Here is a 14,650-nt window from a genome sequence, read left to right on the forward strand (position 1 = left end):
GTGTTCCAAAACGCTAGACGAAAGTCTAAAATGCGTAAACTGTGGGGCAACCGACCACCCTGCCAACTATCCCAAGTGCCGTAACTTTGCCCAAGTGATGGCGAGGAGGGACGCCAAAAAAAAGGGATTTTAAGAGACGACTTAAATGCCGAACAAACCTCCTGGTTGGACTCCTACATCACTAATAATGGTCGCAAACTGCACCGGTGGTTGACAATATAGAATACACACACTGCCCTTTTCCTTGAAGCAGTTCCTATATCAGTGACCACGATGCCATAATCCTTGACATGCAAGTCCAGGATCTTGTCATTCGCCCACTGCCACTCACAGCTCCGGACTTCAGGAACGCTAACTGGCGAATCATAAACCAATCGCTCAAAGCCAAGCTCTCCAAATCCAACTATATGTGAATCAGAGAGTTTCAAACGATACCATCGACAGTGCGGTTCTTCATTAAGTCCGAGATGCTCGCAATGTTCATAAAAGCAAGAACAAAAGGTCGACCGGTCTTGATCAAATTCCTTCCACCAGCCGAAAATCGTCTCATCTCGGATAGCTACAAACCTATCTTTATCCTTTCAACTTTCGCAAAATCTTCGAGCAAACCATCAAGTTATTGCAGACGAGCACTGCAATAGAAACAACTCTATCTCAAATTTTCAGTTCGCCAAACAGGTCATTCGGTTGAGTGCACCCCCCTAGTCCTAAAAACCGACGTCCTGCTTATAATTAGTCGCAAGACGCCTATAATAGCCTGTCTCCTTCATTCCTTACACCAATCCAGCTGGAACCCCACAGGGGTCAGTCCTCTCTGTGGTCCTTTTCTCACTCTTCACTGAGGATGTACGGATAGCTGAGTGGTTAGAGCACAAGCCTGTCGTACGGAAGATTGCGGTTCATCTCACTGGTGGCAATGGGATTTGTATCGTTATTTGACGTCAGATGCCAGTCGACTCAGCTGGGAATGAGTACCTGAGTCAAATCAGAACAATAATCTGGGCCGATTAAAATGAAAAATAAAATTTGATGGAGAATAAGAGACGGAACATTTAGATGAACTCTTTATCTGATGATAAAGTAATATCTGATGTGCATCCGTTGTGATCAATGAGGAAAAGGCAAGCAATAAAATTATAGCATAGATTTAATTTTACAATAAATTTTTTTTTTTACTTCCTGAGGAAGAAGCCAGATAGGTTTACCAAAAATACGTATGATAGCCCGATGTCTTTTTCTTTTCTGCTTCTTAATGTTAATATTATCTCCTTACCAACTGTTATATTGCGGAAACTTTCAGCAATGACGACGAAGCACGACGGTGGGCAAATGCATGAGGACGAAGTGGAAACCCTAAAGTATTGCGGTCCTGGCCGGAGATGACCAAAAATCTCACTCACAGTTTTCACTTTCAACTCAGTTGGTTTTTGGTTTGCAAGGACATTTGCGAACACTTTTACCTGCTCTGTTTGTCTGGCTGCCTGGTATCTTTTTTTTTCACCCAAAAAATTTTGATTCTGCCTGTAGCGGTTACCTTCTACTCCAATATCTATTTAGAATTCGTTTTAGAAAGTTTCCAGAATAGAGTTATTCTATCAACCGCTAAAAAAAATTAAGTCAAAAATTTAGACAGCCATATCGGGGTCACCAATTTAAAATTTGTTGTTCTTCTTTATACATTTCAATACGCATACTTTCTTGTGCGAAAAGGATATAGTGTATAAATAAATATTTCTACCGGTTTATCGATGGTGGTCAAAAAGTACTCATTTCATTTAAGGGACTATGCTCAGCAACAATACAACGAAAAGGTCGACTAAAAAGTCTGATGATGCCCATAGATATCTACCTTGGATATCTACCCAAATAAAGTTAATAATATTAAATTATTAATTGAAGTAATAAAAACTTGTTGTTTCTTTTTCATTGGTGTGGATATTTATTCTTGCAAATACCGATATTTCGGGAACAAGTGGTTCGGTATTTGCAAGAATAAATATCCACACCATCGAAAAAGAAACAAGTTTTTATTACTTCAATTAATTAATCTTTGGAAACACCGCATAATTTCAATCAGATTAAATTATTATATTTTCGGAATTAAGTGGAACTTTCCTTAACTTGGAACGAATACTGGAAATTTTCGTCCAAATCCTACTATTACTAAGGAAGTTACAATGGGGTAAATTCATCTCTTCCTTCTATAAGTTTGCTGCATCTAAGCAGCATGCGTTGAATGCCAGAATTATATTCAAGTGAATAGCCTGACAGCGATCTTGTATAAAATTCAAACGCGTTTTTCTCGAAACCATGCTTTCGAAATCGGTGTAGAACTCGAAGAGTTTTCCTCCATATATGCAATAGGAGAGTGTAATTTTTTTTCATTAAATATAGTCATGTGGAATATCAAATGAAAGGCCTCCGTTAATACTTTTGGAAGCCTGATCTTAGTTTTGATATTTGTTGGAAAGATGGGGAGTGCAGGGGGTCGAAAGTGATCATTCATTTTACGGACCCATTCTCAGAAACTACTCAACCGAAAAATAAAAAAAATCACCCTCCATACGGATATCTGTTAATGTTAAGTGAATAATAGTACCTTACTATACTTTGTAGTAATTGACCTCAAACTTCCCTTAGGTTCATCCACTTTGCAGTGATATAGGCTATAACATAGAGCACGATCTTGCCAAGTTTGGTGGAAATCGCAATATTACTTCTTTTTCTTGAGCCTTTATCCCGTTCACAAGCATGGTCGGCCCCTCGTGATTGGTTTCGCGCAAATTTGATGCTATTAAAAGCCTGATCTGGATACAATCGCGAGGCTTTCGAATCCCCATCTAGCGTATCAAGCCACCGTTGTTTCGGCCGGCCTTTTGGTCGCTTGCTATCGACTTCAATCTATCAACCTCTAACGGAAATTATTGCGAAACAATATCCAGATTGACCTGCTGTCACTAGTTGAACAATGGTTCGCCTGTAGTTTGAAAATCATCCCACGGTATAACCTTCCATGGGATGATACCCACACATAGCATTTTGTACATCCTTTTAAATAATATTTTTAGAGCGTCCACATTGTACACCTGATTTTCTAATAAATCTGATGGAAATATATTGAAATGTATACTTACAATGTTCGTCCTGAATACTTGTCAATTTATAGGGTGATTGCCTTCCTCCCCGTTGTGCTGAAATAAAAGAAAAACATTGTATTGTATTTGTTCGACTCAGTTTATGAAAGATTTTATGGATATAGCAATATGGAGTAATGTAATTCCAGAATATCTTGTAAATGCACAAGACATTATATCACTAATATTGGGTTGGGGAAAAAGTAATGTCATATCAACTCAGACAGCCAGTTTTGGCAAGCCTCTTTTGAGGCGAACTTAGTAGCACCAAGAGCGTTTTGCATGGACCGGAAGAGATGGTAATCACTTGGTGCCAGGTCCGGACTATACGGTGAGTGCGATAGGACATCCCATCCGAGCTCTCGTAGCTTCTGGCGGGGCATCAAAGATGTGTGAGGCCGAGCGTTGTCCTGGTGGAATAGAACACCATTCCTATTGACCAATCCTGGCCGCTTCTGGTCAATCGCCTGCTTCAAACGGTCGAGTTACTCACAGTAGAGGATCGAATTGAGGGTCTGGCCATAGTTGAGCAGCTCATAGTGGATGATTCCAATCCCACCAAACACTCAGCAAAACCTTCCTAGCCGTGAATACGGTCTTGGAGATGGTTTGGGCTGGTTCGCCGCGCTTCGACCACGATTTTTTCGCTTGAGATTTTCGTACGTGATCCACTTTTCATCACCAGTCACCATCCGCTTCAAAAATAGGTCGAATTCGTTCCATTTCAGCAGTGCATCGCAGGCGTTGATTCGGTCCAAGAGACGTTTTTCCATCAACTCATGTGGCACCCAAACATCCAGCTTTTTTTGGAATCCAATCTTCTGCAAATGGTTCCAAACGGTTTTATGGTCCTCACCCAGTTCTTGGCCAATCGAGATTTCGACGATTTTATCCGTTTCTACGACGATTGGCCTACCAGTACGGGGTGTATCTTCGACATCCACTACACCAGAACGAAATCGATCGAACCTGTGCTGTGCGAATCGTTACAGTATCGGACCCATAAACTTCACAAATTTTTTTGGCCGCCTTCGTTGCATTTTTACCTCTCAGGTAGTAAAAATGTAAAACATGAGGAATTTCTTGCTTGGTGGACTCCATCTTTGACACGCTATAACTTGAGGCTGAAAGGTACGATCATAAAACTGTCAAAGAGACACCTGTAGTCCAGATTGTCTTCTCCAAATCGCCGTATAGTATGACCCGATGCGATAAGTACAACACAAGATATGTTTAAGTGTCGCCATCTATTGACAAAATACGACATTACTTTTTACCCAATCTAATATATAACGAGTATCCTATCGGCTGAAAATCTATAGTTAATGAGGCTATTTCGCAATATTTTCTGCAATTCTCTCTCTTTGTAAAAAAGCATCAAACAAAACCCACGCAAATTTCCCGAGCAATCTCATAACAATTCCCTCCCTTCTATCTTTCTACTGTATTCCATCTAATTTTACTAATTCTCTTTTTATTTCCATAGAACTTCCTGTTAATTAAAATTCTTGGCAGGATATCAAACTGTCCATGCAACTGCCAGCTAACCAACTAACCATGATAGGAAACAACTTTTGCGGCTTTTGAATAAAGTTGAATGGCGTCTGGCGAATGCCAGTTGGCCTATGAACTATTCTAACTACAACAGAGCTTAGTCGCTTCATTACTCAGCCACGACATTTGCGTGTTAAAAACCATTCATGATTTTATAACCATCCCGCGAATGCCATCCTTGCCGGTATCGTATCAGACAAAAGCACGACAAAATGGTGATGATGCTATGCGACGCGACACGACCCTCGTCTCACCACACCACCAATTGTGTGTCCTTGTTGTCGCCGCCTTGTTTCATTAAACCAACTTACTAGCTATTACCACTATCGCCAGGATGTATCTGATCCTTGTATAATCGGCCAGAATAGAAAAGTATTTCAATTATGAAACAATTTCAATGTAATACGATAACGAATTGCTTCTGTGCACGATGAAATTGGATGACGCATGGAAATTTTCCGCCAAATTAGATTTTCTAGTGAAAGGGATGTTTTTCAAGTTGAATTGCTGGCACAAGAAGGAAATGCTTGCCTTTGAAAGCCGAAGCTGGAACTTCTCAGCCGTTGCATGTTTGTCTACTGCGAGTGCACTTAAACGCTCGTGGACGTCGGAGCACCTGGAGCACAGTATCGTATTCCGAATGGAACTAGTGGAAAAAATGTCTGCACAATCCACGAGTCCACATACTATATGTTTTCAAATGCAATAAATTCAGGAAAAGTGCATTAATTAGAATATTCCTCGGAGACTACGCCCAGTTTTCATTTACAAAAACAAATTAGATTCTATTTCAAGAGCTCCATACAACACGAAGTTTACAGATTTTAAATCTTTTCTTACGAAGAATGAGATACGAACAACTTCAAATATTGTATAAATAAACTCTGCCCATCACACAATCATCCAAACAGGTTCGAACCTTCAGCACAACTTCCCAATGAATGGAAAAGCAGGTGAAAGTAGACAACTTGTAAAGATGGGAGTTAATTTTTCATAAATTATGCAATCATTATATCGAGTCGGGAATATCTGAAAAATGAAATTGTTAGCAAATTGTATCTGAATTGCTTAGGCGGCAGATGTTTTGAAGGGACTGAATGTGTTTATTTTTCAACACGAAAGAAAACACGAGCGTTAATTGCTATTTAAAAAGAAATTCATTGTTTAATTTCATTACAACAATACGAGGCTAATTAGATTGAGGGTTGGAATTCATTTTAATCCGAGAATTGAGGATTTTGGATTCGATAAATAATTTACTAGCTACCGTTTTTTCGCATGAAGTAAAGACATGATGGTTTGGGTAAGTATCTTTTATCATGAAGATGGTAGAGGGGAAATTGGGCCAGAGTACAATTCTGATCCCAGAGTACCTTGCTTGACTGTTACTTAATAGTCGATTTGTCTCATGCAGTCTAAATGTACCGCTTTCTATTCCCAGAGCTGCGTAGCTAATGCAGCGTTGAGACTTCCAAGAAATGCAATTTGAATTAAGGATAAGTTAGTTAGTTTAGTTTACTGGGGGGAACCGCAGCTCCGAGCACCCAGGCCCATTGTACTATCCCAGTAAATCACCTATTTAATGGCTTCCTGCCTACGGCGTTCACAGGCTTTAGTGAATCTGAGAATATTCTCCACAGGCAGAAAGTGTGCAGATTCTTCATTGAAGAAAACTTTGCCAAGGTGTCTTCGTCTGAGATCTGAGGATGACGGGCAGCTGCATAAAAAGTGCAGGGCTGTCTCCTCCTTCGCCTCTCCGCCGAAACCACTACCCCAATCTTTTTCATATGGTAGTTTAAGGAGCAGTGTCCCGTTAAAAGCCCCACTAGGGTTTTCATGTCCCACTCTCTAAGGGACAACAAAAATGCCACTCTAATGACCCTAGGCTCTTTCACAAGGATTTTCGCCTGCCGACAAGAGTCCAAATTTCCGCACTCAACTGCGTGAATCCTTGCAATTTCACCCTTCAAAGTAGACTTGACAGTGGATGGCCGGATTTCAGAGCTGGTTCTGGCCCCACCATTGTGGATCCAGACCCTCGGCGAGCCAGTCTGTCAGCCTCCTCATTAGCAGCGATGTTAGAGTGCCCCGACACCCACATCAGGATTGTTTCGTTCAGTCGGCCAAGTTTCAGTAGCACCTGATGGCAACTGCACACCAACTGGCTTGATATCTCATTGCTCTTTATTGCTGATAATGCCGTCCGACTGTCGGAACAGATTCGAATGATGCGACACCTCTATTATGCTGCAAACACTCTTCTGCTGCCAATAAAATGGCCTGGAATTTCCGAGAGGTCGAGCCTAGCCCTAGCTATATACTCCAATTGCTGGGTCCAGTGCCAGCATAGAAGAGATTGAACCCTTTTCCTAAGGCATCCGAGATTTAATTTCCCTTTACAGCAATATGTTTCCGTAGAACAGTTGAAAGAAGAACACTGTGAAAGTGGAAATCGACAGACATATAGTTGTCTCAAAGCCGACTAACAAATAGCTGGTGCTCATGATTGATGCCAAACTGAACTTTAAGGAACACCTAGAGTATATGTGTTAAAAGGAAGCTGATTCTACCGCGGCATTTGCAAAAATATTGCCGAAAATAGGCGAGCACTGTTGGAAGAAGTTGCTTCTAGCCGGTGTGGTGCAATACATTCTTTGAATTGACGGAGACAGAGACACTCTCAGAAATGGAAGCAGGTGAATTCGGTTTACCCGCTGACGGCTTTGAGAGTGTTCAGCGCTTTTAAAAGCACGTCAGATGAGTCAGTACCAGTGGTGATGGGCATACTCCGAGTCGACTTTCAGGCGAAAGGAATGAATTTGCTGTTCCTTGCAAGAAGTGCTCAGAGGTGGCAGTGAGGAAGACGAGGCAGCAACTCTGTCGGCGAAACCAAAACCAAGTGGCCGAGGAGAACCTCCATAGTGGTGGCACCGGGAGACGTTGTACTCACTTTGGTTTACCGGCCGTGATGCAGCAGGCGAATGCTTCAAAGGCCTAATCGGGGCGATCAGACCCGAGTCTGCACGGGGACTCATCTGAAGTGGTAATTGGCCACGAAACCTTACCAGGGGTATACTGGTACCATGGGAACCGGAATAGCTCCTGGACTCTCATACTTCGGGTGAACTCGGTTATTTGCGGTAGACCCCCTAGTGGGAGTTTCATGGGGGTTATGGTTATGCTCAAGCCAGAAGAGACCTTCGGGCCTTGTTGCGTTTCAACAGGGGTGCCGTACTCCTTAGTTCGGTAGAGATTTAGGTATGTCTTGCATCCACCAGTATGAATGCTAAGCCATGCACTTGGTATAGACTGGTACCGTTGTTGCTTGTCTCAACGGGGCTCTGATTGTCGTCACAAAATCAATCCGTGTCTTAAGAGGACCGTAGGATTAAGTCTCACGACAGGTGCCTACGTAAAATACTATGGGCTTCACTGTCGGAACAGATTCGAATGGTGCAACCCTTCCATTTTTACCGCAGACATTCTTCTGCTGCCAATGAAATGACATATATCTTCGCCTGGAACATGGTTGTCATTTTTCCAAGAGGTCGGGCTTATAATCGGATTACACGGCCGGCCCCTGCGCCCGATCCGCCTTCCATGACTGACCCGTCGGTGAAGATTATTAAATTTGTAATCTGAAAAGACTCATGGCCATTTGACGACAATTCTTCTCTTTTGGTGATTATGACAGTGTATGTCTTTTCAAAGACGAATCTAGAAACCATATGATCGGCGACATCAGAGCTACCGGATCTTTGTTAAGGAATTTCCAGATAGACGCATGACCGTGTGATTAGCCGCCTTTCCACGCTGAAATGGTATCGAGAATATGCGTCATTGGCTGCCTTCCGTTGCACCTCCAAGTGAATTGGAGCGGGTAAATTTAGGATAGCTTCAAGTACTACGGTCGATGTAGTTCTCATTGCTCCAGTAATACTTAGACAACCAAGCCTCAGAATTTGCGTTAGCAGCTTCCTGCTGTTAGCAAAGTTCAGTTTCGGCCACCAGACGATGCATGCATACATCAAAATGGGTTTTATTATGGATGTATACATCCAGTGTATCCTTTTTGGTCTTACCTACCGCATTCCTACAGCACCAGAGCAATCTGCAGTATTTCTGACATTGTTCCTGCATATAGCGTTTCCACGTTAACTTAGAGTCGAAATATACTCCTAAATACTAGACTGTTTGTGCTAGCTGCGCCCCTGCTAAGGTGAGTAGCGTATAGCTGCCCCACCTGTCGTTCCTAGTGAACATAATTAGTCCAGTCTTCGTAGCGTTCACGGTGAGTTCTTTGCGAAGGCACCAACTGTGTATTTCATGCAGAGTTGCATTCAAGCGGTCACATACTGTGTCCGCAAACTTGCCGGTAATTATTGTGGCTATGTCGTCCGCAAATGCTTGCGCGAAGACTTTCTTTGTCCTCTAGGAGCCACAGCAGTGGGGAGATAAACCCTCCCTGTAGGCAGTCCTTAAGACATCCTGCTTCAATAGACTTCTGGTCGATCGGTATGTGGATTTTTCTCCAGTCTAGCAGGTGAGAGATCCAACTGATTAGCAGCGGTTCAATTCCATGCTGTCCTGCCGCATCACAAATTGCCGCTAGTGAGACATAATTGAAGGCACCTTCGATGTCTATGAATGCTCCAAAGGCGCATTCTTTTTCGGACATCGGCTTTTTCATTTTTGCCGTAAGTTTCTGGAGTGCTGTCTCCATGGATTTGCCTTTCTGGTAGGCGTGTTGCCTATGGTGAAGCGGCGACTTAGGAATATGTGTATCCCTTATAAACCGATCTACTAGTCTTTCTAGTCCTTTTAGTAGAAAAAACGTTAGATTGATTGGTCGGAAGCTTTTGGCGACTTTGTAGGGCGACTTCCCTGGTTTGGGAATGAACAACATCTTCACACCACGCTAGTTACTTGGAATATAAGCGTGCACTAGGGATGCGCGATATATATTTCGAATATGTAGACCCAGGGTATCCATTCCCTCTATTACTAGCGCAGGAATGATGCCATTCGGACCTGCAGACTTATATCTATGGAACGAGTTAGATGCCCATTTTACTCGCTCCAGTGACACTACTTTGCATGCTAGATTCCAGTGCCCCGGTTGAGGGCTGTATGCACTTGTTAGCCTCGAGATTAAATTTTGGATGCTGCCTGAGAAGTGCACTTCAAGCAAATTGTTTGCCGTTCCTTCATCGCTTTCTGTGTACCTCCTGTTCTGTGAACGTAAATAACCCAGTTTCTGGCTACGTTCTTTAACCAGAATCCGCTTCAGCTTTGAGGTTGCCTCAAGAAAGTTAGTCTCTTTGCAAAAGCGTATCTATGATGATCGTTTAGCCAATCTTATGCTCTTCAATAGAGCCTTCTGTGCCTCTTTATAGCGATTCCAGCTAGTGTCTCACACTTCAGAGCATGATTGACGAGCATTCTTGCTGTTCTCGTACAATTTGCCAAATCCGTGCGTTCTAGGATGAACTTAAGAAGGGGTTTTGCAGCCAATAACTTATAGTAATGTACTATTATTAACTTTATTTGAACAGATATCGGTATGTAGGGTATTTCGGAGCCTAGACAGCATATAGTTTCAGCATCTTAATTTTTTTTAGATTTTTCGGTTGGGTAGTTTCTGAGAATGAGTCCGTTAAGGAAATGATCTAAAATGCCAAAACTTCGGAAAGCACTAACACCTTTCATTTGATACCCCAGATGACTATATTTGATGAAAAAAAAATGTACACCCCCCTTTGCATATATGCATGAACGTTCAAAGTTCCTACCTTTCCACCAAATTTGGTGAAAATCACTGCCACCGTTTCCGAGCAAAATGCGTGTGACAGACAGACAGACGGACAAGCAGAGAAAAGGACAGATGATGGGGAGATTTAGAAGTCAGGCAGCTCCACAAATTACATGTCCCGATCTCCTACTGAAAATCGTTCAGGGTTTGTTCCCTCAGGAGAACACAAGGGGTTACAGTCTACAGACATCTTTAGATGTGACTGTGATTCCCCCAGGAAAGACGGAAGAAGTACTGGAGATTTCCGGTAAGCTGGGAGACAACAAAGTGCCTGGCCTCGACGATATACCAAACAAAGCCCTTAAGGTGACCGTTAAGTCGAGGCCAGACATACTCGTAGAGTTGTGTGAAGCATGCTTGGCGGATGGGATGTTTCCTGAGACATGGAAAAAGCAACGGTTAGTGTTGTTGACTCAACCTGGTAAACCACCTTCCTACAGGCCTATATGGCTATTGAACACTGTAGGGAAAATGTTGGAGCGAATAATCTACAACATATTACTCCCGGCTTTAGAAAGTTTGGGAGGCTTATCAGACCGACAATTCGGCTTACGTATGGCCAGATCAACGGCGACGCCATCAAACTGGTCACTGGTTTAGCTGAAAATGCAATGCACGGAAGGGGTGTATAGTGCTATCATTGCCCTCGACGTGCAAAATGCGTTCAACTCTGCCAGTCGGAACCTTACAAGGAGGTCATTGGCGGTGATTGGTGTACCCAGTTACTTAACTGCGCTAGTCGACAACTACTTAACAGATAGAAGGCTCTGGTACGACACAGGCAATGTAACCAAAGAATACATTGTCTCTGCAGGTGTTCCACAGAGCTCTGTGCTGGGACCGCTATTGGAATGTCATGTAGAATGATGTCCTCAACGTCCCAGTTTCTAGCGAGTCCACAATAGTGGTTTACAACAATAACATAGCGGCGATTGTTGTTGCAAAAGATCTGGCAGATGTCGAATTATGAATGAAACAATCACTGCTATAAAGAAGTGATGCAGGTTTTGTACTCGCGAAGGGTAAACACAGGCGGTGTTTATCACGAAGTGGCGTAGGGAAACCACATCAGAATTATCACTTCACAGCAATTAAATGCCTTGGAGTGATGATAGATACGAGGCAGAGTTTCAAGCAGGACAGGCAAATGAAAAACGCCGAAAGGGAGGAATTGTTAAGCAGATGGAAGCAACGGTGGGAACAGGCGAAAAAGGATCGATGGACCCACAGATTGAGATAAATTATGATCTAACGTAGTTTCTCACGGGACATAGCGGTTACCGTGAATACCTCTATAGGTTTCAACTGGACAGCTCACCCAACTCTACCAGCTGCGACGGTATTCCGGAGTACCCGGAACATGCTTTCTTCAATTGTCCTAGATTCGTTGAGGAAAGGAAGAATCTAGAGGAGACATTGAGAGGAACACTAGCACCGGAAAATATAATTGGAAAAATGCTTGCATGTCAGGAGAGCTGGAATGCAGTGAAGGACATGGTAGGGCGGATTCAATGCAGATTAAGAGAGAGGAGGCGAGAAAGGCACCGTTGTGAATGCAATCCATGGGCGAAGGGAGAGGCTAGAGCCATCTGGACCCCGTGATGAAATACTTTGTGGTAGTTCCGCGAGGAAGAGGACAGGAGTCAGGGGGTGGTTTTAGTAGGTAAAAATCCCACACGCTGGAACATGTGTATCAGTGTCTTTGAAAGATTTCCATCTCCAGAGAAAAAAAGATAGACAGACAGACAGTAAACCGATCTTAATTAAGTTTTGTTTTACATAAAACCTTAAAAAGCCTTCGGAAGATATTTTATGTAAATTCTGTGAACCAATTTAAATGAAAATCATCTTTCTTTTGTTTGCATTAAACCCCTACTTGAGGCTGTCTAAAAATTTACTAAAGCTCTCCCCTTATATTTTCGAGGACCTTGTACTAGAGTCAAAGTGCAATATCATGTTGAAATCAAAAAACTAATTGAGATAAAATGCGATTTGATTCGAGATTTCTGTGCAAATATCTATAATTCATTTGTAATCTAATCATTTTTTGCAAAGTCAGATAACACTTGAAACATGTTATTCTATTTGAAATTTGAAGCAAATGGACCGGCTTTATCGGTGAATTATAAAGTTAATGAGGCCCAATTATTCCGATTAGTTATTTATAGGATGCATGCAATTGAAATTTCTGTTTTAACTGAGTCCATCATTGTTATTTTATGGATTGAACCCTTTTTTGTGAGTGGGAGTCCTATCATTGCGTAGGTTTCTAACATTTATAATAATTGTAATTAATTCGAAATGGTTCCCTGTACAGAATTTTCACAATATCCTGCCTATCCTCCTACAATGACTTATTATCACAGTATCCAATTTGGGTCTCGATTTGAGGAGTTTTAAAATGAATAACGAAGTTACACTTTGTATAAATTTCAATTTTAGCCAGAATTTTCAGTCTGACACGAGTTTCTACTCTGACAGAATCCTCCAGGAGATCCACTTAGGATTGGATTACCATTTATACCATCGAAAATTTCAATTAGCTGTAACGGCAGTAATGATGAAAAAATGCTGCAGGTAGGCATAAACTTGACGTATTGTCCATGTTATGGGAAAAAAAATCGATACATGGGTACTTAAAAAAATCACCTATTCAAAAGCTCTAGCAAAAGTTACAGATTTACCTATGAGTTGAATTATGCTTTCAGAAGATATAGTAGCGCAAGGCATGCTTATAGTTGTATCCCTTAACTGGACGTCACTTAAAATCCAAGACATCACTGACCACTATAGACGAAGCAAAAACCATACATCTTCAAAACCATACATCTTCAAAAGCAAGGGAAACATAAATACGAACCAGGATTTAAACTCTGGATAACAAAATTGGGAGGCTAATGCTCACCTATTATAACTCGGACATATAATGGTCGATAATACCCCTTTTAGGGATATCGAATTGGTAGTCTTTGGCGCAAAACAGGGATGTCTGGAGTTCTCCTTTAAGGCAGACCTAGACCGGATACCGGCTGTTGCGTGGTTGATGATGATGGGAAATAACACCCCTCCAAATATTTGTTTTTCAAAAAAGGACTGAAAGTTTTGTCGAAGGGAGACAACACATTAGACGCTGCCTGATTCCGGCACTAATAACAAGATTGACCGAAAATTATTCCTGGAATGGCCGCCTTATATACATTCGTAAACACAACACAGATGTCAATTATAGATTTTGCAAGTCAAATTGAGAAACCAATTCAGCAATGCAACTGTATTATATTATTCACAGACCAGTGCGGTAAAGTAAACAATGGTACAAAATTGATGAGCTTCTGCCATTTTTTTCGAAGTAACCCAACTCCGTCCTTATCCAGTGGTAAAAAGTTGACATAAAACTTGACAGGTGAATACTGAGAAAAGTTCTGAATTGGAAATGGAAAAGTATGAATTTGAAATGAAAAATTCTGAGATGGACTTGGAAAAGTCTAAAGTTAGTTTGGAAACTTCTGAAATTAATTTTGAAAAATCTGAATTTGGTTGGAAATTCTGAATCAAGCTAGCAAAACCTATATATCCAGGGCGAAAACTATCTCTTAAGGCTTAAGCTTGATCGAAACAAGTTTCTTGTTTTGTTTAGGGAATTAGGGAAAGCCGAAACCGGAAATGCAGTAGCTATAAACCGTTTTGCGTTTTTTTTTTTCACATGAAAGCTCATAAAATAAAATAGATACTTAATAAATTTATGGAAACAAATATCTAATGTACATACTATTCTAATCTATGCATCTTTATCTATTTTCGAGTAACATGACATAACAACATGGAAGCATGCTTAGCCTTGAAAGCCGAAGTATGAGCAGTTTCTTTTTAATTTAATTTTCTGTTATTTAGAAGTATTTCCTGGAAATAGGTTGGCCGTTCTAGAGTAATTCAAATCTGACAGATAAATTGACATTGAATTGATTTTAATAAGGTTTGGTTTCTACTGGAAATATGGCTATTACATAGAAACACATCGGAATAATTCTTTAAATCATAGGCGCAATGGATGTGTAGAAATATGAAAGTCATAGATTTTGCCCCAACTGAAATTCACCAGAAAAGTACTTCAGCAAAGAAAAATTTAAATATCAAAGCTCCAATTTCAATG

General features: G+C 41.4%; 1 protein-coding gene across 14 annotated transcripts in view; it reads right to left on the reverse strand.

The window, feature by feature from the left end:
- Positions 1 to 14,650, reverse strand: part of LOC119652655 (tyrosine-protein phosphatase Lar) — a 994,202-nt gene that overhangs the window by 638,763 nt on the left and 340,789 nt on the right. For all 14 annotated transcript variants that reach the window (XM_038056909.1, XM_038056910.1, XM_038056920.1 and 11 more), the window contains one exon: positions 3,135 to 3,191. The gene's annotated coding sequence lies outside the window, so the exon portion shown is untranslated. The remainder of the gene's footprint in view (positions 1 to 3,134; positions 3,192 to 14,650) is intronic.

Source organism: Hermetia illucens, chromosome 3 (assembly GCF_905115235.1).
Source record: "Hermetia illucens chromosome 3, iHerIll2.2.curated.20191125, whole genome shotgun sequence".
NCBI classification, from domain to species: domain Eukaryota; kingdom Metazoa; phylum Arthropoda; class Insecta; order Diptera; family Stratiomyidae; genus Hermetia; species Hermetia illucens.